Raw genomic sequence first — 23,588 nt, forward strand, 5'->3', positions numbered from 1 at the left:
TGAGGGGCATATATGAAAAAGAGCTTTTAATTCTTCTGATTTGAGGGAGGGACAAGGTGCCTTTATTGAGAGAGTACTAGGAGAAAATATCAATTCTTCCAAATTTTTCCATAATTCTCATTTTACTATTGTTACTATCTATACTAAGGGCGTGTTTGGATTGAGGAGCATACGAGAGAATTGAAGTTAAGGGAAACCACTCATATAATTCCCTCCGCTTGGAAATCTATTAGAGGGTCGAGTGTTCCTCCTAGTCCCTTAGTTCATCGCCAAGCAATACATATCTAGGTCATCGCCAAGCAATACATATCTAGGCTTCATCTGTCTAAACTACTGTTGAATATGAGAAAAATAGCAGTTAAGCAACTGAGGTGGACTAAAATTGTCATAAGTCAACTTCTAGTCAAAACTAGACAAAATAGGGGTGAACCAACTATAAACTACGTAGCACGGTGTGGCACTAAACTAACAAACTATGAGGGGCAGAACTATAAAGAAACCACTTATTGACTCTAGGAAGGTAAAACTGTCCAACCGCATAACCCGATCTGAGACTGATTATTCCTACAAGCTAGAGAAAAATGGCAGAAAACAAATCTAGGGGTCGTCAGGCAAGCGACCCACAGCAAGTATCAAGCGAGAAAAACAAATGAAGACTAAGGTAAGATAGAGAATATCCTGAAGGATACACTCACAGAGATCCCACATGGTGAACAGATAAAAGATGGACCAACCAGCGGAAAGATATGCAAGTGTCCAAGATGTTGAAAACGTCTGAAAACAATTATAAAAGCAATGCAGATCGAAACCAGAACCAAACTGAAATTAATCAACCAAATATGCATGCCTTGTGGTCATTACTATCTAGATCTACTCATGCAAAGCAACTCATCAGAATATAAAGTGGATTAATTACATGTTTCGTACCACTTTCTTAACCCAAACAAGATTCTCATAATAAGTATCTTATTTGGAAAGATCTTTGCTAAGGATATATGTACAGGTCATAATGTAGGATCCGACGGTTTGGTACCAATCAAACCCCTCCATAATGATCATCTCTTCACATAAGCACTACACGGCCCCACAGATCAATGAAGATTCAATCCCCAAAATTAAAGCCATCAGATTACTTTTCCTTAGCTTGCTATATATAAAATGTTATGCACTAATCCCGATAATCTCAGCTCATAGAAAATATACTATTATGATACTCAAAACTGGTCTAAATAGTATCGACTAGTGTTCAATCAGCCCTCTATGTCTAGGAGCTCAAAGAAAATGAAATCTTGAATCAAGAATCCACACACATTATCTCATCTCATAACTCCTATAAATGGGGAATTCCACACGTAATCCAGTACTCACGAAGAGATATCATAGATGTATTACAAAAGCCAAATGAATCAATAATCAAAGAAGATTAAATAGAAAATTCCTTAAAGGAGTATGCTAACTAGTAATATCGCATCCAGGCAACATGATAACAGAAATGGATCTTGACTCATGCACGAGTGAGCCCAAAATCCATGGTCTAATATAATCTACTCAAAATCTATAATATACGGAGTTCATCTTTCATGTATAGTAAGATCGGGGCAACCATCTAAAATCATCAAAGTCGGTGATAGAAACTATATGAACATATTATAGCATCATAATACATACCAAAACTCACAAAATATGATCTAGACATATGGAAAGCAAATATGTATATTTTCCAGAGAATTAGATTTTAGATGATTCTTAGAAATCCTAAAACTTCACCAAACACCAAGCTATGTGCAAATATACCTTGTCATGGGTAATCATTCACTTCAAGAAAACTAATGAAGAAAAGAAAAATGAAGTCGAAAGTTGAAATCTCAAAATATACACAAAATTAGAATTTGCCATATTGCAGATTAAGCGCATGTGCTCTATAGTTTAACGTGTGTGCTCGGTGACATGCCACAATTAGATAAGTGGAGCATCCCCTTCTTAAATAGAGCCTCTGCTTGATCAGATGCACACTGTTAGGTCTCATGTTTATGAGCATATATATCTAATCTAGTTTTGATGATTAACAAATAATTCTTATCGTCATGTTGTCGAGTGTTTACATTTGTTTGTTAGGTAAAACTACACAAATAACCTCTTGTTGGAGGTTGGATGGGCTTGCGCATTCACGATCATATCCATTGGAGGATAGAAGGAATATCGGAATGAAGCCATTTGCAATTCAAGATCAAGCTTCATCCGCAATCAAGACGAGCTATATTGAAGATTTTCATCTTGGGTAATAGTAGTTTAGGTTTATACTTTGTGTGTTTATACTTAGAGCTCAAAATTCATACACACACATTTATTTTGATTTATCATTTATTTTGATTTATCACCATTTTGGAATATAGACTTAACAATATGATTTTATATCTTTCCTCAAGTCTATAAATCTATTTTAAAATGTTTCAAAACTTGTTTGAAAGAAATTCGTCAAAATCAAGTTTTAACAAGTTCACGTTCATGCATGTTTTTTGCAAAACATATGAGTTTTCACAAATGAAAAATACAATTTGAAAACTTCTTTTTCTAACATGTTCTATTACATGTTTATAACCGTTTCCCAAAATTTTATCATTTTGGAGGAGATTTACTATGTCAAATTGATTTTACAAAATCGAGCGTTTTAATAGTTTTTAGAATCTGTAGTAATATCTGTTTTAAAACTATGATTTCTCACAAATGGAAAGTGATATTTTTCAAAATTCTTTCCCTAACATGTTTATCTACATATTTAGAAACTTTTCTTAAAATTTCATTACTTTTGGAGTTGATTTGCTATTTTTAATTGATTTTATAAAGTCAGATGAGTAGATTTTTAGGTTTCATATTCTGCGAATAGTATCGATGAACAGTGCGGTCGACCGAACACTGTTTATCGGTTGACCGAACACTGTTCATCGGTCCACCGAACAGTAATTCGTTGCAATAACGGCTAGTTTTTTTAGATTTCGATTTTTGATGTTTTTCTTGGATTTTGGGCTATTGTTTTGAGCAACTATAAATACCCCTCAGCCCTCAACACTTATATAGCTCTAAGAAAAGTTTAAAACAAGTTTACAAGTGATTTAAGGGTGTTTAAATTTGTTTTAGTGTGCTTTATAATTGTTTATGTGAAGAGGTTTTTACAAGAGGAAGAAGAGATCATCAATTCGTGTTTGAGCTTCAATCTCTCATCTCTTTCACTCTTGTTTTCAGAGAAGTTTTCTCTAAACTCAATTTCTAGCTTTATATAAATATTTGTTGTTGATTATCATTTTCATTAAGCTAGACTTCATATTGATTTTATTTTTGTTATTGCTCATTGATTACACACACCCACCTGAGCTTAAGTATTTCATACATAATATATTAGGGTTGTGAGAGTGAAACTTTGAGTGTGGGCTTAACTGTGTTCTCATCCTTTGTAGAGAACAAAATATTTTATTTGAGTTTTATTGTGAGATACATTTTGTAATACACAAGGACACCGAGAGGAGTGTGTGGTGAGAGACGTAGTCAATTCCAAGAGGAGTGGCGTCGGTAGTAAAACCTAGGGAGAGGTTGTAAATCCGAGTACTTGAGGAAGGTGATACGTGAGAGTCCAACACTTAGAAGGTGTAGTGTGTGATTGCATTGTGTGTGTTGTAAACGTTTATCGGTAAGCGTTGAAAACCGATTGTGAACATTTTCGGTGATCGTTGAAAACCGGTTGGGATAGTGGAGTTCTCCCCAGGAGTGGGGAGCGGAGATGTAGGTCGAGAGTGGTGGAACTTCATGATCATATCGTGTGTTTGAGTTTGCCTTGCCATATTATTTGTGCTCATTGTTTATTACATTCTATATCGTCATTATCTCATGTTTTTTTCTTTCGATTGTGCATATTTATTATGGAAACAGATAGAGGCACATCAAGATAACTTGGAGGAAATCCGACGTGTTCCTGGGGATTCAACTTCAAGTAAAATTAGAGCTTCATCATGCACACAGACGCTAGGTCATAACCTAGTGAGGTATGCAATTCGAATTCCAAAAGTGAATTATCCATTAGTGAACTCGCATGTGCATATGATAGGTTAATGCATGCCTACACTAAGTTGCATAATAATTTTATTAATTTGAAAAGCATGCATGTAGAATTAAAATATGATCATAAGACACTAGTATCAAATTTTGATATCATTGCTAATGAAAATATAAATCTTAAAGAGAGCAATGAAAAATTAAAGTTGGAAAATTCTAGTTTGTTTCATGAGAAAAATAATGCCATGTTAGAAGTAGAAAACATTAAAAATGAAGTTAGTTCTTTTGCTAATAATTATATATGTTCTACTTCTAATAATAATGTAAATGTGACAAATAATAAGTTGAATAATGTTAAAGATCGCATTTCTTCCTTAGATTCAACTCTTACTAGATGCATTGACAACCATAAGAAGCTTCTGAATATATGTGCTAAGTCAAGTACAAATAGTTCAAAATCATCCACTCACTATGCACACATATATAGCAAAATTTACAAGGGTACAATGTGCGGCTGTAAAGGCCATTTAGCTAAGTTTTGCTTTGAAGCACATAAACAATCTAAAATTAATAACACAACTACATGTGCATCTCTAAATCTTCATCATCACATCATGCACACGCACATGCTCATAAAGCTCATCATAAACATGCTCATGTGTATAAATATGATTATTGTGGCCATTTTGGTCATTTGACCAAATTTTGCTTTGATTTGAAAAGAGTTTATCATTTGAAAAATGAATTTAAAAGACCATTTATGTTTGCAAATAATTTTCGTGCACCCCCACAAGGTCAGGCAAATCCTTTCAACTCTTTCATTGCACATATTGTAATCGTAAAGGTCATTTGCATAAATATTATTTTGATCGTACCCGTGCACTAGATACGCCCAAATGGGTTCATAACCCAAGGGCCTTGAGGTTTAATGATAGGGGTCATATCTCTAAACTTACTAGCACAAAAAATATTTGGGTGCCAAAACAAAATTAATTGAGTTTATTTTGTATTTTTGATTTCTTTTTTATTTTATTTGTATTTCAAATTTCTATAACAATGTAAATTGATAAGAATTTTTAAAATCACTCATACTTTTTATATATGTGCTCGAATTGGCAGATTGTAATTTTTTTGCAATCTATCGAATTCTACAATCATATGCTCCAATCAATCCATATTGCACAAAGTATTCAATTCTTAGATTCATAGTAGGAACAATTTTTGCAATTAGTTTGGATTATTTCATCAAGAATCCAAAGATAAATCCTAACATTTTGGTATTATTTAAAAATATATATTTTTATATGAAAATTAGCGAGATCTAAGCAAATCCACAAATCAAAACCTGCAATTGATGAACAAAAAGATCAAAACAGATGCCCTAGGATAGGAATCTAATAAGAGGAGGTAAAGATGCTTGCCTTAAGAGATATCGGTTGCAAAACTTAATTTTCTCTGTTGTTTGAGCAAAACTCGCATTTTTACCTAGCCTAAATAATTCCAGATGAGAACCAAATCTAGAATTCAAACAAAGAGATTGAGGATAAAAGGTAAAACTTATCTTAGCTTGGATCAATGACATCGATGGGTGATGGACCCTCTCTTTCTTCCCTTTCTCTTGATCTCCTTCATCAAAGGTCTTTCTCTCAAAACTCATCCTTTCTCTTTCTCAAACTCACTCTCACTCTATGAAGGCAGCCCTAAAACTAAGAAAGGGTTTTTAGAAGAGAATTATCTTTTCTATTTATAGTCTGACACTCTCATCCTAACTTTATATTTACGACAACGCCACTCATGGCTGAACTTGTACTAATACTCTTCGTTGACCCTTTTTTCATCCCAACTCAAGTCTAAAATCATAAAGATGGCTTGATCTAGCTTAAATACGAGGTAGTTGGTCTCAAGACTTTTGGTCAATTCGATCAAAGGTATTGGTATCTATATAAATACGAGACACGATTTTGATGGGTATTGCATCATATACCACTTATAAATGATTTAGTCCTCAAAATTCCAACTTCACCACTCCTAAAACACTTCGTTGGGTCTACTAAACTCTTCACTATGCTTATCACTCTCTTATTCTGGTATTTGGTTGCAACCCTCTCCTTATCCGGATACTTTCCTCATATCAAATCTCTCCAACATATTAAAAAGGTACAGACAGGATACACATAGAGCATAGGAAAACCTCCTAAAGGTTTTGGGGTGAAAATACTAAAAAATATTGAAGAAAAAAATAAAAGTAACTAAGTGTGTGTGCTAGAAAATGTGAGCACATGCGCTCAAATAGGCACGTAGCATGCTACGGGTTAGGAACAAATTAATTTGTTTCAAAGAAGTCAGACCCATTTCGGTGCACGCTCAAAATGTGAGCACATGAACTCAACCTGCTGAGTGGTTGAATATAAATAATTTTGGGGATTTCTTTCTTCTCAAAACCCTAGCGCTCGCTCTGATCTCCCCCTTCTTCGTTCATACTCTAATGATCCAACCCTACAGCTTCCAAAACTCCCCCAAATACTTCCTCTAACAACCCTAACCTAATCTCCACTCTCAAAACTCATCATATCAAATCCTACATCTTCAAAAATGCCCAAAATTCTCCTCAAAATCCTAGGTCTAAGATCTAAAATTCCTTCATTCAAACCCTGATTTCTCACTCCAATACTCTTCCTAAAGGTCTCTAATAGCTCCTAAAGTGTGAGTTCATAATCTCTTCCCAAAAAGAAGTAGGCATTGGCGTTAAAGAGAAAAGGGGTTGTTGATTTTTTTGGCTGGGGTCCATTCATTGATCATCAGGCGAATGATCGCTATGAGAATCTCGAGAAGAGAAACGTGACCTTGGGAAGAAGGATTAATTTTGAGAGCATTGGGAGGGGGACTTCTCAATGGACATTGATGCTATTATCAAAGGAACAACCCGTGATCTATTAGGGGGTGACGTTGTAGTTCTGTTATAACATGGTAGTGGGGAATTGAGTGATCAGCTCAGGGATGGGCCAGGTGAAAGTAGTCTTCAACTGAGGAACTCTTACAAAAATCTTGGGTTGTCATTCAAGGGGAAAACCAGTTTGTTTGTTGAGAGGCGGAGGATGAACTAGTGAAAGACTTAGCCACCTATGAGATCATGGATGAGGAGCTCACTGTGGTGAGGTAGGCAAAAAGTTTGGTCACCTTGTCGAGCTTGAAGCCGCCTGTGCACTTGGTGGGAATGGTGGTGGCCCACAACATCTACCCTAAGAAGGGAGAGATTAGGAAGACTCCTGATAGAAACTTGTTGATGATCTTCCTCCTGACGTAAGGGCATCTGATCAACTTAGTAGACTTCAGTTTTGATGGGATGTTGTAGGTGTTAATGGGTTCCCATCACCGCCATACAAGAACTTTGTAATCTGGATCATCCAGTAGTTCCAGTGCTATTAGAGGGGTTGAAGAAGATTATACCATCCCTAACACCATTGGAGAGGTTGAAGAAGTTGTACACTCCTTACCGTTGTTAGACAAGAAGGCGATCAACTCAATATCTCTCGGGGATGAGGAAGAATATCAAAGGAAGAATAGGAAGCAAGTGGTGGAGATCAAGGATATAGATAGCGAGGATGATGATGATGAGGAGGAGGATTGGGTGGAGGAGAATGAGAGGGGTACCTCTGCTATGGGTGGGTAGGCTAGTACTAGCTCCCAAGCAGGGATGCTCAATGGTCTCGTGATGTCACCGGTGATCAAGGTGGGGTAACGAAGGGAGGAGAAGCTAAGATGGAGAGTGAGATGTTGTGTAGGGAGCTATAGACATCTGAGAGGGAGGTGACAAAGAGCTATTGTATCATCCGGTGGCTCACGACCTTCGAGTGGTGTTTTTGATGCAGGAATAAGAAGGTTCTCATCTCTCCTCTATTTCTTGCATTCTTAGCTTAGAAGCTGGGGGATTCCTCTCATGTCAAGGACGTGGATGAGGTGGAGGTGGAGGAGATGACACTATGGTCTGGGGATGGTGATAGAGGGAGTAGAGGTCAGGGTGATGATTGGTTTGCTTAGCCATCTACGAGTCATGGGGGTCATGATGGTTAATACAGGGGAGGATGACTTGGCGGTAAGGATGGTCATCTTTAGGTTGAGACTCGAATAGCTAGAGATGGTGACTTATCTAGGGTAGAGAGATCTCAGGTGGTAGGACTAGGTTTTGTTGTCTATAGGTGTTGAGCATGTTGCTCTATAGGTTAGGTTGTATATAGAGTCTGGCTCATGGAGAGGTGAGCTTACAGGCTCAACTAGATTGTATAGGAAAAAGGTTGCGTCTTAGGTCTGTTAGAACGTTAGTCATACAATATCTTTTTTTTTATTAATAACAAACTCTCATTTACTACTGATATATTCGATATATTTCAGGTATAAACAGGCATGAACAAGTTATAGTTCAAAATAATGCAAAAATAAAAACACACCTTGATTTCAGCCTTTGAACCATCAATGCTCAAAAGGCCCCATAGGTGTTCAAGTCAAGTAATCAATGAACTACGGGAGAGAATTGGAGAAACAAAATCCAAAAATCAAACTATAAATGGTCTATAGTCAACTATTAATTATCACAAGGACCATCAATACACTACAATCAATAATTGGAGAAACCTCAAAACTAGAATTTGCACAATCAATGGACTATAATCAATCATCAATGATCATCAATAGACCATCGATGATCGTATCTCACCATCGATGGTTATGATGAGTTTTGGCAGATTTCTAGATTTAATCTCAGCCATTCATTGATTGATTTGATCTTCTATTGGAGGTCTGATTAGAGTATCTCTTTTCTCTTCTATTAAGGCCTATATAAGAGGAGTTAGAGATCATATTTGGGAGACAATGAAGTAGATACAATAAGAAGAGAGAGAGAGAGAGAGAGAGAGAGAGAGAGAGAGAGAGAGAGAGAGAGAGAGAGAGAGACAATTGCATAAAAAGGGAGATCTTTTTCTAGGGTTTGAGAGAAAGAGTTGATCTAATCCCTGGAGCCTCGTTCAACTTCTTCTCGGTGTTCTTTTCAAAAGAGTTTGATTCAGTGAGAAGGAGTGCCCTACGCCTACAGCTCTACACCGCTTCTTCACGGGTCTTTATCGGTTTGGTAAAAGGCTGTAAGATTATTCTTTTTATTCTTTATATATTTTGGTTTGTTGTATTTCAAACTTGTGAGTTTGACGGCATACTTGAGTCAGAGTAATTAAGGGTTGGCGTACTCAAGTAAGGTTAATTAAGAGTTTGGTTAGCTAGGGCTAGATTTCTTCTAGTCATTGTGAAGAGTAGGTTAAATGACTAATTTTTGGTAGATTCTAAGTTGTAGTCATTGAACCCTACCGAATCAGATTGTGATAAACTTTGGTCATAGTAAAGAAGGACCTTCCTGAGAAGGAACTATGGACGTAGGATTTTGATACGAACTACTATAAAAATCTCGTGTGTTTCTGTGTTGGTTTGTTTTTATTTTTTAACTTATTTTATTTCTGTTGCTTATTCTGAGTTAGTTAAAAAAATTATAGAAATTCTATTCACCCCCCTCTAGGCTTTGCATCCCGATTTTAAGAAGTGGCATCAGAGTCTTGTTATCATATTTGTTGGCCTTCTTATTTTGATGATGATTTACAAACAATTTACATCTAATATTGTTTGTCTAGTGCTTGTATTTTATATTGATTCTAGGCAAACAATATGTTGGAGGATGGATGGAATAGAGCTTCAACGATCATATCCAATGGAGGTTGGCGGAATGTCGGTGAAGCCTTGCAATTCAAAGTTCAAGATCCAAGTTCAAGCTTCATCCGCAAGTGTACCAAGTCAAGCTAAATTGAAGATCAAGATTGCTTGGGTAATGTAGTTTTAGATTTTATATTATGTGTGTTATATACTCTAAGCTCAATATCTATACACACACATTATATTGGTTTTCATATATATATACATATAGTGATATATATATATATATACATACGTTTTTGGTTTTATAGTTTTCGGGCTTATATATGAAACAAATGCATAGAATTGGAAAATACTATTTAGTTTCATGTTTATATGCCTATATATGATTTCACCTTTAACAAGCTTATATTTAATGAAATCATATTTCGTGTTTTGAATATATTGCATAAAATATGCAAATTTATGAAAATATTATATTTCTAGATTATAGACTTCATAACAACATGTTATATCTTTTATCAAGTCTATACAATCATTTCATAAGGTTTCAAAATGTTGTTTAAGTCAAAATATCAAAATATCAATTTTCAGGTTTTCATGTTTTGGACTATTTTGTAAAATGATGGTATTTCTCGGTCGACCGGTCCGGTCGACCGAGAGCTCAAATCGGTCGACCGACAGAATTTCCGGTCGACCGACGATGGTCCAGAAAGTTTTCTTCGTGTTTTTGCTCTCATCGGTCGACCGACGGAATTTTCGGTCGACCGACAATATAGCCGTTGGCTACTAACGGCTATTTCTGAGCTGTTTCTCTGGGGGCTGTTTTGTCATTTGTTTTGGGGGTTTTTGCTGAGATTTCTAGTGGGTATATATACCCCATTGCTGATGTCTTTTCAGATTGATTAAGAGAGTTTTAAAAACAAGTTTAAGAAAGTTTTAAACAAGGGTTTGAGTTTGTTTAGTTTGTTTTTGGGGTTTGCTGTTACAAAGAGGAGTTTGCATCACCAGTTGAGGATTTCATCCTCAAAATCTTCTCATCCTCTCTTTGTGTTTATAGAGAAGTTTTCTAACTCTTTTCCCTAGCAATTTCATTATTGATTTATCATATATTAATTATTGCTAGTTTGCTATTTGAGTTAGATTTCATTTTACTCATTGTTACACACACCCACATTGAGCTTTTAGTATTTACATACATAGTATAGTTGGGTGGTGAGAGATTGTAACTTTGAGTTGTGCTTAATTGAGTTCTCATCCATAGTTGAGAACAATCATTTGTTATATTGTGCTTATTGTGAGATTCACTTTGTAATACACTTGTACACCGAGTGAGGAGTGTGTGGTGAGAGTCGGGGATCGTCCCAAGAGGAGTGGCGTCGGTTGACGTGCCTAGGGAGAGGTTGTAACCGAGCACTTGAGGGAGACACGGCTGGGTCCAACACTTAGTGGGTGTAGAGTGGGATTACAATAGTGTGTTGATTGTAAAGTTTTCGGTTAGCTAGAAAACCGAGTGTGAGGTGTAAACGTTGTTCGGGTGAACGTAGAAAACCCGGTTGATAGTGGATTTCTCCCCGGGAGTGGGGAGCGGAGACGTAGGACGGAAGGTCCGAACTCCGTGATCATCTTTGTGTGTTTGTGATTGTCTTGGCGTCTCACTTGTGCTTATTGTTCATATCATTCTTGTCGCCATTATCTTTTGCTCACATTGTCCACTATCTTGTCTATCTTGTTTATGTTTATATCACCCTTAGTTTATATATCCTTGCATATATATTTCATCATATAGGATATATCACTTTGTGTATATTGCATATTCTTGCCCATAATAGATTGTATACCTATCTTGCAAGAATATAGTTGTTAATTATTTTTAATTGGCATTTAATCGGATTAGATTAGCATAAGACCCTAATCACCCCCCCTCTAGGGCCTAACAATATTTAGGTATCACAACCTAGGATAGAGATATCAAGCCCTACCACTGCTTCAGACTTTCCTGAAGGACACGCCATCAATTATCCCCCATTTTTTGATGGCACCAATTATAGTTTTTGGAGAGCACGCATGAAAATCTTTTTTTATTATCTACTAACTTTAACATTTGGCAGTGTGTCAAACATGGGTATCATAATCCTACTGAGAAGATAGGAGGAGTTATTACTAAAATTCCTACGAATAAATGGACTCCTCAACACATAAATATTTTTTATAATTCAAAAGCTATGAATATATTATATTGCTTTCTTACTATAGAAGAATATAACTATGTCTCTAATTGTGTTACTACGCAAGAAATTTGAAAGACACTAGAAGTCACTCATGAGGAAACTTCGCAAGTAAAGGAAGCAAAGCTTACAATACTGGAGAGAAAATATGAAATTTTCAAGATGAAGGCCTCCAAGAGCATACAAGAGATTGTAGGCATCAAAAAATTATCATAGATATCCAAATACAGTTCAAGACAAAGTGAAAACAACGCATGTCGTCATCTAAGTCAGAAGAGATCATTCAATGCCATGAGAAGCAAAATAACACAGAAGAGCAATGTGCATACCCACGACAAGATACACTAACGCGTGTTTTAACATAACAAAGGATAGCGACGCGCATAGGCGCGGCAGCTCATAGTGACGCGCATAGGCGCGGCAGTCTATGGTGATGCGCATAGTTGCGGCAGCCTATGATGACGCGGCAAAGCGCGACAGCGAAGTGTGACGCACGTATGCGCAAAAAGGTGTGGTGACGCGCAAATAGCAGTCTCCTATGTAATTTGCTGGTAGTTTTAAACATCCTTCTGAGGGTCCCACGTGGTGACATATCAGAAAGAGAACATGTGCTAACATGGGGAGTGGTTATAGACCGAGAAAAGTGGTGTTTCGTGGGCCTAAAAACGTGGGAGAACAGTTAAGGACGTGATGGAACATGGCTGGAACTGCCCCTTTAGCCGCGCCAGCCCACACTGACGCGCTAATAGCCGCGGCAGTGTAGACTGACGCGCCCAAATGATACACACTTGGTCAGTTATTTTACCTCCATTTCCACTGTTATGCACCCCTATCTTTATAAATACCTTCCTAGACACGAAGCAAGAGAGGAGAGCAGATTGGAGCAAAGAAGCTTAAGCTTTTGGTGAATTCGAGCAAGAGAGAGAGTCCTCATTCCTCACAAACAATTTTCAATCTTTTAGTGATTCCTAAAGATCTAAGCTCTGACTTAATCTTTGGAAGAATGAACATCTTACATCGATAAGATATTCGCTTCAGATTCTTACTTCGATAAATGAAGAAAGAATCCCTAAAACCTTCGCAATATGTGATTTGGTGGTCCACGAGCCAAAGCACTCCCGGCACAGGTAAAGTCCGACAAAGCAGAAGTCGATAAATGATTTTTGTGTTATTTTTCGAGAAAGTTGTAATTTGTCTATTTTTCATTGTAATTCATTGTAAACGATTTAAGTTTTAATGGAATCGATAATGAAGACGACTTTTGGTGAAAACAAACTGGCGACCACAGTGGGAGCCAACGGTCTCGCTACCGAGGTTGTAGTGTCGCAACCAATCAAGATTGTGATCAATGAAGAGATCGAATATGAGTTCAATCAGGCAAAATTCAAGGAGTATCTGTAATCCTCATCCTCAAAACCTTCCTCGCCTCGTAAGTGCAGGAAGGTTTCGTCTTCTAGGAAAGTTTTCTAGTCCTCAACTTCGGTAAAGTCCACATTTGAAGACTCTTGCCCAATTGATGCTAAGGACTCTACTTGCAATATATCTGCTCCAAATGACCCTTCACCAGTTAATGCGCCATTGAATCAAAACTTACCGGTGCTGATAAAGAGGGCTCGTCAGAGACAACGTCAGCACCGTGCTCGTCAATTGGCCAAGGCCTTAAAACAAACTGACGGGGTTCACTACTATGCGGACCTAAAGTCCAGAAAGCATAAAGTGGTCCAGCCATCTCAGAATCAGTGGCAAACTAATCATATTTCTGCACAACTCTCAATAGAGGAATGGACCCTCGTCAAAAGAGCTCGTTCGACCCTCAGAGAACGCATACAAATACGTCGTGCAAATGCCGCTCGTACCCGTGCCCTCCGTCAATGAACGTAGAAAGGAAAAAAAGAAATGGTGCCTGAAAAATCACCGGAGAACTACAAAGTCTGGATTCCCAAAACCAAACATGTTCAAGAGTTGGATCAGGGAAATTCAACCTTTAACCGCGGTAGCTCATACTGCCGCGACAAAACCTTTAACCGCGGCAGCCCATACTACCGCGGCAAGACATTTAACCGCGGCAGTCATAATCGCCGCGGCAATTCATCCAACCGCAACACTCATCCCTGCAGCGGCCAAGAAGAGGTTCACAAGATCACCCCTTCAACTCCATCAACGTCTGCTCCTGGTCCGTCTACTACAAACTATGTCTGCTGTGTCACCAGTGAAGCCTTGGGTCAGTCCTGATCTATCGAAATTTAAAGTTACAATGGCGGATCGCCTTGGTCCTTTGTCTGACGACCGAGGCAAGACCGCAATCAAAGAACACTCGAATCTAACAAATAAACCCTAAGTAGTTTCTTACACTGGGGGTCGTAAATATCCTCCGGTCAGAACAAAACAAGCCCAAGAAGGGAAGATATCAATTCATTCCCATTTAGGGCCTGTAAACACTTCATCCCCACAAAAAGGATGAATTTAAACATACAACCTTAGATCGCTCAGAGGCGACGACAAGTCGTCCTATGAATGTTAACAAGTTTCAAAGACAAAAGATAGGTTGCTTGAATCATGGTAATGATAAGCTGTACTATCAAACTAACAAATCACGAAAAAGGGTTGTTCGAGGAACAAAGTCTCATTGCGCATGCGAGAGACTCATTAAGGTTGTATTAACAGAATGCGGTTGTTCCAAAGCTAAACCACCAAGAGTTTTTGTATTTCAGATACTTTCCACTGAGACGTCAAAACCCAAGATGAGACGTTTCAAGAAAAAGAAACCTGCTGTGCAAGAAGATGAACTTCCGAAGGTCACTATTAATATGACCAGCAGAGGAAAGCAACATGCAGTCAACCCGGATCCTGATTTCTCTCCAGGAGGGAGAGTTGAGCAGGATCTTTCCCAAAGGATGTCACGGCTACAACGAAGGGCCAACCGACATCGAGATTATAGGAAAATGCATGAAGGGTTATCTTCAGACGAGGAACTATCAGACACTTGTTCTGCGGTTGCCTCGGATGATACTATATCCAGTGTTGGACAAGTCAGAGAATCATTTATGATTACCCCGGATCAACTAGCCCAGATATTGCAGGAAGCATTAGCTAAGCAGTGTGAAGAAATCAGAGCTGAGATCAAGACTGAGATGGAATTGACGATGCAACAGGTGAGAGATTTGCAGGCCCAACAATAGTAGCCAGAATCAAGTTAAAAGGCTGAATCTAGTAGGCGTGACGCTATACCTGTGCGTATAATCGAGGTCTATAGCGATCATAAAGAGGATGAAACCATCTTTGCTGATCCCCCTTATGATAAAGACAATTCTGGAAACGGTCCGACTAGGTCGTCTACTCAACCTTCTCAAATCTATTTAAAGAAGAGTGAGGAGGAGGACAAGAAGATGCAGGATCTTGAGAGCAAAGTCAATGCTCTGATGACAGCCCAGGAAGTGAAGAAAACGGGCATCCTATATCTGTACCCAAGGGAGTAGGATTTGATTCCTTATCCCCCAAAATTTAGTTTAATTAATTTTACTCCTTTTGATGGCAGGGGTTCACCCACTCAACACTTGATTTATTTCAAGTCTTATCTCGGCGCAATATCCGGAAACGAAGCTTTGATGGTCCGATCATTCGTAGGAACCCTTCATGGACCCGCCTTCGATTGGTACCGCCGTCTTAAGCCGGGTAGTATCACCAGCTGGGATAATATGGAAGGATTATTCCTCACCAATTTCTTCGACGATGACACCGAGGTCTCCATTGGTACTTTGCTGGACGAGAAACAGAAAGACGGGGAGTCAGTTGATGTCTTTGTCAAACATTTCCGAAACAAAGCGGTGAATTGCAGAGATCGACTCACAGAAGAGTTCATCCTTCAGACATGTCATAATAACTTTTCTTTAGATGTGCTAGAAGTCATGGGGGTTGTACCTTCTAAAATATGGAAAGAATTGAAGGTACGAGGCGAACAGGCTGAGCAATTTCTCAAGAGAAAGAGGTTGGAGAGGGGTCAGCCACCAGCTAACCCTCAAAAACAAAATTTTAACCCTCGAGGCAAGGGAGAGGATCCACAGCTGCTATTGATGCTCATCAAACATTACAACAGCCGCAACAACAACAACCACAACAATCATCTTTCCAGTTGGCACCACTTCAAAATCAACAGCCCCCGAGGCAGTCTAAAGCTTCGGAACCCAGATTCCCGAAAGAGTATTCTTTCAAAGACGATGAAGTTCCGGTCATCTTCAAGTATCTATTGGATAACAATAAGATCAAACTTCCACCGATCACAAACCAAGAAGAGGCGAAAAAGACTAATGACCCAAAATATTATGCATATCACAGAAGGGTTCATCATCCTACCAAGGCGTGTTATATCTTAAAAGACAAAATACAAACCTTGATCGACGTTGGTATTGTGACTCCAAAGACAAAAGAGAAGAAAGTAGGTGCAAACACGGTGTCTATTAGCTTCCATTCAGTTCCTTTATCCTGGTTCCAAGCTGAACCAGTATCAAAGGTCAAAATGCAAATCGTTAATGATGACCCTCATGGACAGCGCCAGAAGGGACTTGTGTCACATACAACACCAAATGGCGAAATCCTTTGGGTTCATCCTGATTTGCTTGAAGATGAACAATGGACGACATCTATGTCTAAGATGAAGGGTAAAAGAAAGGGGAAGTCTTGTTTCGGAGCTTCAGCAATTCCTGAGAAGAATGACGAAGAAATTCCAGCTTTACCGCTTTCTGAGGAAGAGCAAGAATCTTTTGCTACAAGGGGTGTGAACGAATACCATTATAAGTATCCTAAAACCTCTAACCCAAATGCTAAAACCCTTACAGAACTGGGGGTAGTTGCAACTCCTCCTGTGGCTGCTGTAAAACCTCAACAACCAGCTAAACAAAAGGAGAAAGAACCCCAACATAAAAAAGTTCAAGTTCTGAGGTAGTCTCGTTTCATTCGACCGATTGGACGAGATAAACCAGAAAGCTTGAACGCTCCGTACCGTTTCAATGTCATGGCTCAGTTAGCTAATATCCCAGCAAGGATCATGCTGTATGAATTACTGTGCCTTTCAAAGGATACTAGAGAAGCTTTGCAAGAAGCATTGGCTGATTCTAAGGTATTTCTCACTCAGATTAAGCCAACCCCTGAAGAGCCAGGGTCATCAGTTCAGCATTGCAATATGGTAGCTATAAAATTCCCTTGCATTGCTTTTACTAAAGAAGATATGCAGGTCAAGAATTCGAAGCATGATAGGCCTTTATACTTCAATGGATATATTGGCTCAAGCATTGTCAACCGGATTCAGGTTGATCCGGGTTCCGTTGTCAGCATCATGCCACTTTGGTTGATGTACCACCTCGGAATTCCAGCTAATAAGCTAGCCTCCACAGGAACCGTTATTTACGGATTCAATACTAGTGGATCCAGACCATTGGGAAAAATCCGAGTAAAGTGTTAACTCGGAGACTTGAAGTCAGAGGTCACTTGTTATGTGATCGATGCAGAGACTTCTTATAATTTACTGTTGGGTCGCCCATGGATCCACAGTAATCTTATAGTTCCCTCTACCCTCCATCAGTGTCTGAAATATGCTGACACTAATAACGAGGTCAAGATGGTGGTCGCGGATAAGTAACCATTTAAGGGGTTAGAAAATTATTTTACTGACTCCCTTCTTTATGGTGCTGAATCCGATATTGAACCATTGGCCCATGGTACGGATAGCGGAGAAGAAGCTGATACCGAAGCTGGGCTCGATTATAGTGAAGGTCTTGTACTAAATGACATTGAACCTCTTGTAATCGATCTTGACGGTGATGAATTGTCGGATGAAAGTTGTAATTGGCAACTTGCCGATGAAATAATAAATGATGATTTAGAGTACTCTCGTTATCTCGATAATATAATACAGGAATTGTATGACAACCCTAGTCTACACATGCTACTTTGTTCGTCTTGTACGACGACGAAATACATTCAAAATTCATTCGGAACAACTGTGCTCCTACCTGCGAAGATAGGAGGTGAAAAAGAAATAATTTTTGGAAAAGGAGAATCATCCCCAACTCCCGATCTCTTCTTGGACACCAACTCAGATGATGAAGGACCCGGACAAAATTTCTCTAGATATAGTTCACAAGCAAATGGCTACATGAGAAAGCAAGGCTATGACCTCTCGCTCGGTGAAGGTCTTCATTTTGGTCAAGGTGCCAGGGTTCCACCCCGTCCTGCCTATGTACCAAAAGAAAAACCGGATAATTATTACAGCTATAGAAGGGGTTTAGGTTACGTCTTGTCATCTGATGATGAATATTACAGGCAAATCATTAATCATCTAACAAATAAAAGTGAGTATTCATCTGATACTTCAACTTGGAATTCTGACACTAGTATCGGAGAAACGTTCAAAAGATTAATGTCGAACATGACCGTAGTCGATCCTTCTACTACAGAAGAAGATGATCAATTACCCACTTGGGAAGACCCCTAGGTACATTATATGAATGTTCAATACGACGATCGGTTTAAATAAAGAGAACCTCCTACTGAGGATAGAGTAGTCCAAGTTAATATGGGTAACGAAATTAATCCGAAACCTATATTTATTAGCGACGATCTTCTGCCGAATGAGAAAGAGGAACTAATCGTCCTTATTAGAGAATATATCAATGTTTTCGCTTGGAATTACGAAGATATGCCGGGACTCGACCCAAATGTGGCAATGCACAGCCTTAACATTAAACCGGATGTTAAACCTATCAAGCAACAACAAAGACAGTTTCGTCCGCAAATTATGGAGGCAATAGAAGCTGAAGTCAAGAAACTGATTGATTCAGGCTTTGTCAGAGAAGAACAACATCCTGATTGGTTAGCCAATATCGTTCTAGTCCTTAAAAATAACGGAAAGATCAGAATTTATATTGACTTTAGAGATCTAAATACAGCCTGTCCTAAAGACGACTTTCCTCTACCAATTACAGATATCATTATTGACAACACATGCGGGTTCGAGAGAATGTCATTTATGGATGGATTTTCTGGATATAATCAGATCAAAATGCACCCAGACGATGAAAAGCATACTGCATTCAGAACACCCCTTGGTGTCTTCTGTTACACTGTTATGCCTTTTGGTTTGAAGAACGCTGACGCCACATACCAACGAGCAATGACGAAGATCTTTCAAGAGCACCTTCAGAAGACCGTTGAATGCTACGTTGATGACCTGGTTGTTAAAAGCCATGATAAAAACAACCACATTGACGATTTGAAGATGATGTTTGATCTTATAAGGACTCATCAGTTAAAGATAAACCCGACTAAGTCCTTCCTTGGAATGTCCAGTGATAAATTTCTTGGGTTTTTCGTCACTACAAAAGGTATTCACATCGATCCTGATAAGGTGAAAGCGATACATGAACTACAACCCCCGAGAAATCTTAAAGAACTCAGAGGGTTGCAAGGTCGATTGGCATACATCCGACGGTTTATATCGAACCTGACTGGAAAATGTCAACCGTTCTCTAAACTCACGAAAAAAGGCGTGTCATTCATTTGGGATGAAGCATGTCAAAAGACATTCGAAGATATTAAAACATATCTAGCAAATCCCCCTATTCTCGTTGCACCGAAATCGGGCAGACCATTTTTGATTTATGTCAAAGCGACGAGCCATTCGTTAAGTGCATTGCTCGCACAAGACGACAATAACGGTCACGAACAAGCTGTGTATTATCTGAGTCGTACATTGGTAGGAGCTAAATCTCGTTATTCGATGATCGAGAAAGAGTGCCTCGCCCTAGTATTCGTAATCCAAAAAATGCGACATTATTTAGTTGGACAGACAATTTATGTCATTTCCAACATAAACCCAATCTGAGTATTCATAACCCAACCGGCCTCCATGAATTGGCGTTTAGCCAGGTGGGCTTTACTCTTATTGCAATATGATTTGTATTTCAAGCAACAAAAATCAGTTAAGGGACAAGCTATTTGCGATCTTTTAATGGAAAACCCTATAAAAGATATAGCCGAGTTGTATGACGATCTGCCGGATGAAACTCACGAGGTTAATACCACGTCACATCAACAAGTGTGACAATTATACTTCGATGGGGCTTCCCGAGCAACCAATGTGGCGAGCGTACCCGGATGTTCTAAAATCTCCTCAGGAGTGGGGGTCGTTTAGTTTCCCCGGAAAAGCATGTCTTGCCTAGAGCATATTCGTTGATCAAACCATGCTCTAATAACGTGGCTGAGTACAATGCATTAATAATTGGACTTAATTTTACCAAAGAGCTGGGGGTCGAATACCTTGAAGCTTTTGGTGATTCTCAATTGGTAGTTAATCAGATACGAGGAGAGTATGAAGTCAGAAATCGAGATCTGATTCCATACCACCAGGTAGCCATCGCGACGGCAAGCTCGTTTGAAGAATTTTTTATCGAGTACGTTCCACGTCTCTAAAATGCATATGCAGATGCATTGGCAGCATTGTCGGTATCTTTGGCTCAGCCTCCCGAAACAGAATAATTAATTATGGTGAGAACTCACCAGCTTATTGTGCCAATCTATACTTTAAGAATCAAAGAAGCACACTCAACAAAAGTTGAATCAGAAATTCGAGATTGGCGTTTTTCTATTATCGATTATGTCCTACATGGTATCTTGCTTGAAGATGTAAGAGAAAAGGATTTGATTCGGCGAAGAGCATCGAGATTTTACTATAACGCTACAGCGCAAATGTTATATCGACAGTCATACGATGGTTTATTACTCCGTTGTCTATCAAATAAAGAGGCAAAACAAGCACTCAAAAAGGCGCATGATGGGACATGCGGTGCACATCAGCCCGGTCCTAAATTCTGCGATCGACTTAGAAGGATGGGATACTACTGGCTAACTATGGTAAAGGACGTGGTAGATTATGCCCGACGATGCCAGGTGTGTCAAATACATGTAAATTATATGCACCAGCCTCCGGAGCATTTGCACCCATCAGCGACGTCGTGACCATTTGAACCCTGGGGAATGGATATTGTGGGACCTATTTTTTCGCTTTCGGTTAAAGGTGACAGTTTCATTCTGACGATCACCTATTACTTCTCGAAATGGGCTGAAGCGGTCCCGTTTAAAGAAGTAAAGACAAGTGATGTTATTAAGTTCATTAAACATCACATTATATATCGATATGGTGTCCCGAGACGGATAGTACATGACAATGGTCCTCAATTCGTCAGCAATGCATTTATCAAATTTTGCGGTAAATTCGGAATTAAGGACGTTTCATCGACTGCTTATAATCCCACAACTAATGGATTGGCCGAAGCTTTCAATAAGACTATTATCAAGATTTTGGCAAAACTTGTAAAAGTCAATAAGCGAGATTGGGATGACAAGCTCGGTGAAGCTCTGTGGGCTTATTGTACAACTGTCTGTACGCCAACCGGAGCAACCCCGTATTCTTTAACATATGGATGCGAAGCTGTCCTTCCTTTAGAAATACAAATTCTCTCTCTCCACATCGCTCTCGCAACGGGAATGACGACGGAAGAACATCATCAGAAACATCTCGAAGAATTGGAGATGTTAGATGAAAAGCACTTAGAAGCTCAGCAACAAATCAAGTTTTATCAGGCTAGAATTTCTCGGGCTTTCGATAAAAAGGTCCGACGATGAAGCTTTAAGGAAGGAGATCTGTTTCTTGCCATTCGGAGACCCACGATTCTCAATTCCAAGAAGAAAGAAAAATTCCAACCCAAATGGGAAGGACCGTTTGTAATAAAAACAGTCTATTCAAACGGCGCGTATCGCCTGATCACCCAGGATACCAACAAATTAATGATGCCAATAAATGGAAAGTTCCTGAAGAAGTACTATCCGTAGTATGTTCCGGATAACCTATATAAAACGGGAAGTTCCTAGAGAATCCTATGTAGGATATTTTTAGGATAACCCGAGATCAGTTGATTGTTCTAAATAGAAACTAATCATTTGAATAATCCATTCTTAATTATTATAAAAAATGATTAAGATTCTTTTACCGTGGTTTTCTAATTGCTTCCAAAGTAATTGAGAACCCTACATTGTAACTTTCCAAGCTTTTTGTCGAGATAAGATTCAATGACAGAATACAGTTGGTCTTTCCTCACAAAACCCCCGCAATGCGATCGTGGAAGGGGGAATTCGATGATTCGTAGCCCCGCACCACAAAATCCCTCGCCGATAGAATTAATCAACGGTGGGTCCACCAAAATCCGTCATGGATTAAAATCCTTCAAACTCCCGTCGTATCTATGTTTGTTAACACTCGCAATGTTGAAGTTATGATGCAATATTCAAAAAGTTCGATTTGTTGATCCGTAGCGATCAACGAATCCTTGCAATGTTGAAGTTATGATGCAATATTCAAAAAGTTCGATTTGTTGATCCGTAGCGATCAACGAATCCTTTTATATCAAATCTTTTGATTTGATATCAAAAAAGTTCGATTTGTTGATCCGTAGCGATCAACGAATCCTTTTATATCAAATCTTTTGATTTGATATCAAAGATTCCCCATTGAGTGATGTGTACAAGTCAACAGTCCCATTGTTATTTGTACCCCACTCCCATTCCTTATTTGGTCAGACCTTCCTACAGTTAAGGTCAAAGCTAAAATCCCCTCTCGATTCTTTTCATGAACGAGAGGCTCATCTTCAGAACTGAGATTCCTTTTTGATAAACGAAAGGACCTCAATTCCATTTGAACAATTTAACCTATTAAAGATAAAATTGTCTCAACCCCCACTTGGTCAAACCTTACTACAGTTAGGACCACAACCAAAATCTCCTTTCGATTCATTCCACGAATGAGAGGTCCACTTTCAGTTGAATAATCAAACCTTATGACAGTTAGGATTATTCCAAACCAGTCCAGATTCTCTAAGTGAAGATCCCACCTTGAGTTTCTTTTACATCAGGCGATAGAATATAAAATTCTTCCTCTCCGATTTTGGGTTCGTCTCTACCAACAAACAAGAGACTAGGAGATAGACTATAAAATTCTTCCTCTCCGATTTTGGGTTCATCTCTACCAACAAACAAGAGATTGAGAGATAGAATATATATAAAATTCTTCCTCTCCGATTTTGGGTTCATCTCTACCAACAAACAAGAGATTGAGAGATAGAATATCCAATTCTTTCTTTCTAATCCTTTTTGGGTTCATCTCTACCAACAAACAAGAGATTGAGAGATAGAATATCCAATTCTTTCTTTCTAATCCTGGGTTCATTTTCCTGCTTAGGAAATGTAACCTACTTACATTTCAAAATCTATGTCGTTCATGCATAGGGGATATTATCTCTATCCCTTACTAGAGATAAGCCTATATCTAACACATGTAGCCTACATATTCAATATTATAGTTCAAAGTCTAGGAGAGTTTAATTCTCTTAGTTTAACGTTATATGTGAAAAGGATTTAGATAATTCACATACTAGCCCGACTCAAACGATAGTCGGTAAAGGCACATCAAACTCGTTGAGGGCTGAGGGTTTGCCAAAAATCCTATAGGTATTATGGTTATTTATTCTAAACGGGAATGAGTAATCATAATAGAATTTTAATGAGCAAAGAGTTCACTATATT

Source organism: Asparagus officinalis, chromosome 6 (assembly GCF_001876935.1).
Source record: "Asparagus officinalis chromosome 6, Aspof.V1, whole genome shotgun sequence".
Taxonomy (NCBI): Eukaryota; Viridiplantae; Streptophyta; class Magnoliopsida; order Asparagales; family Asparagaceae; genus Asparagus; species Asparagus officinalis.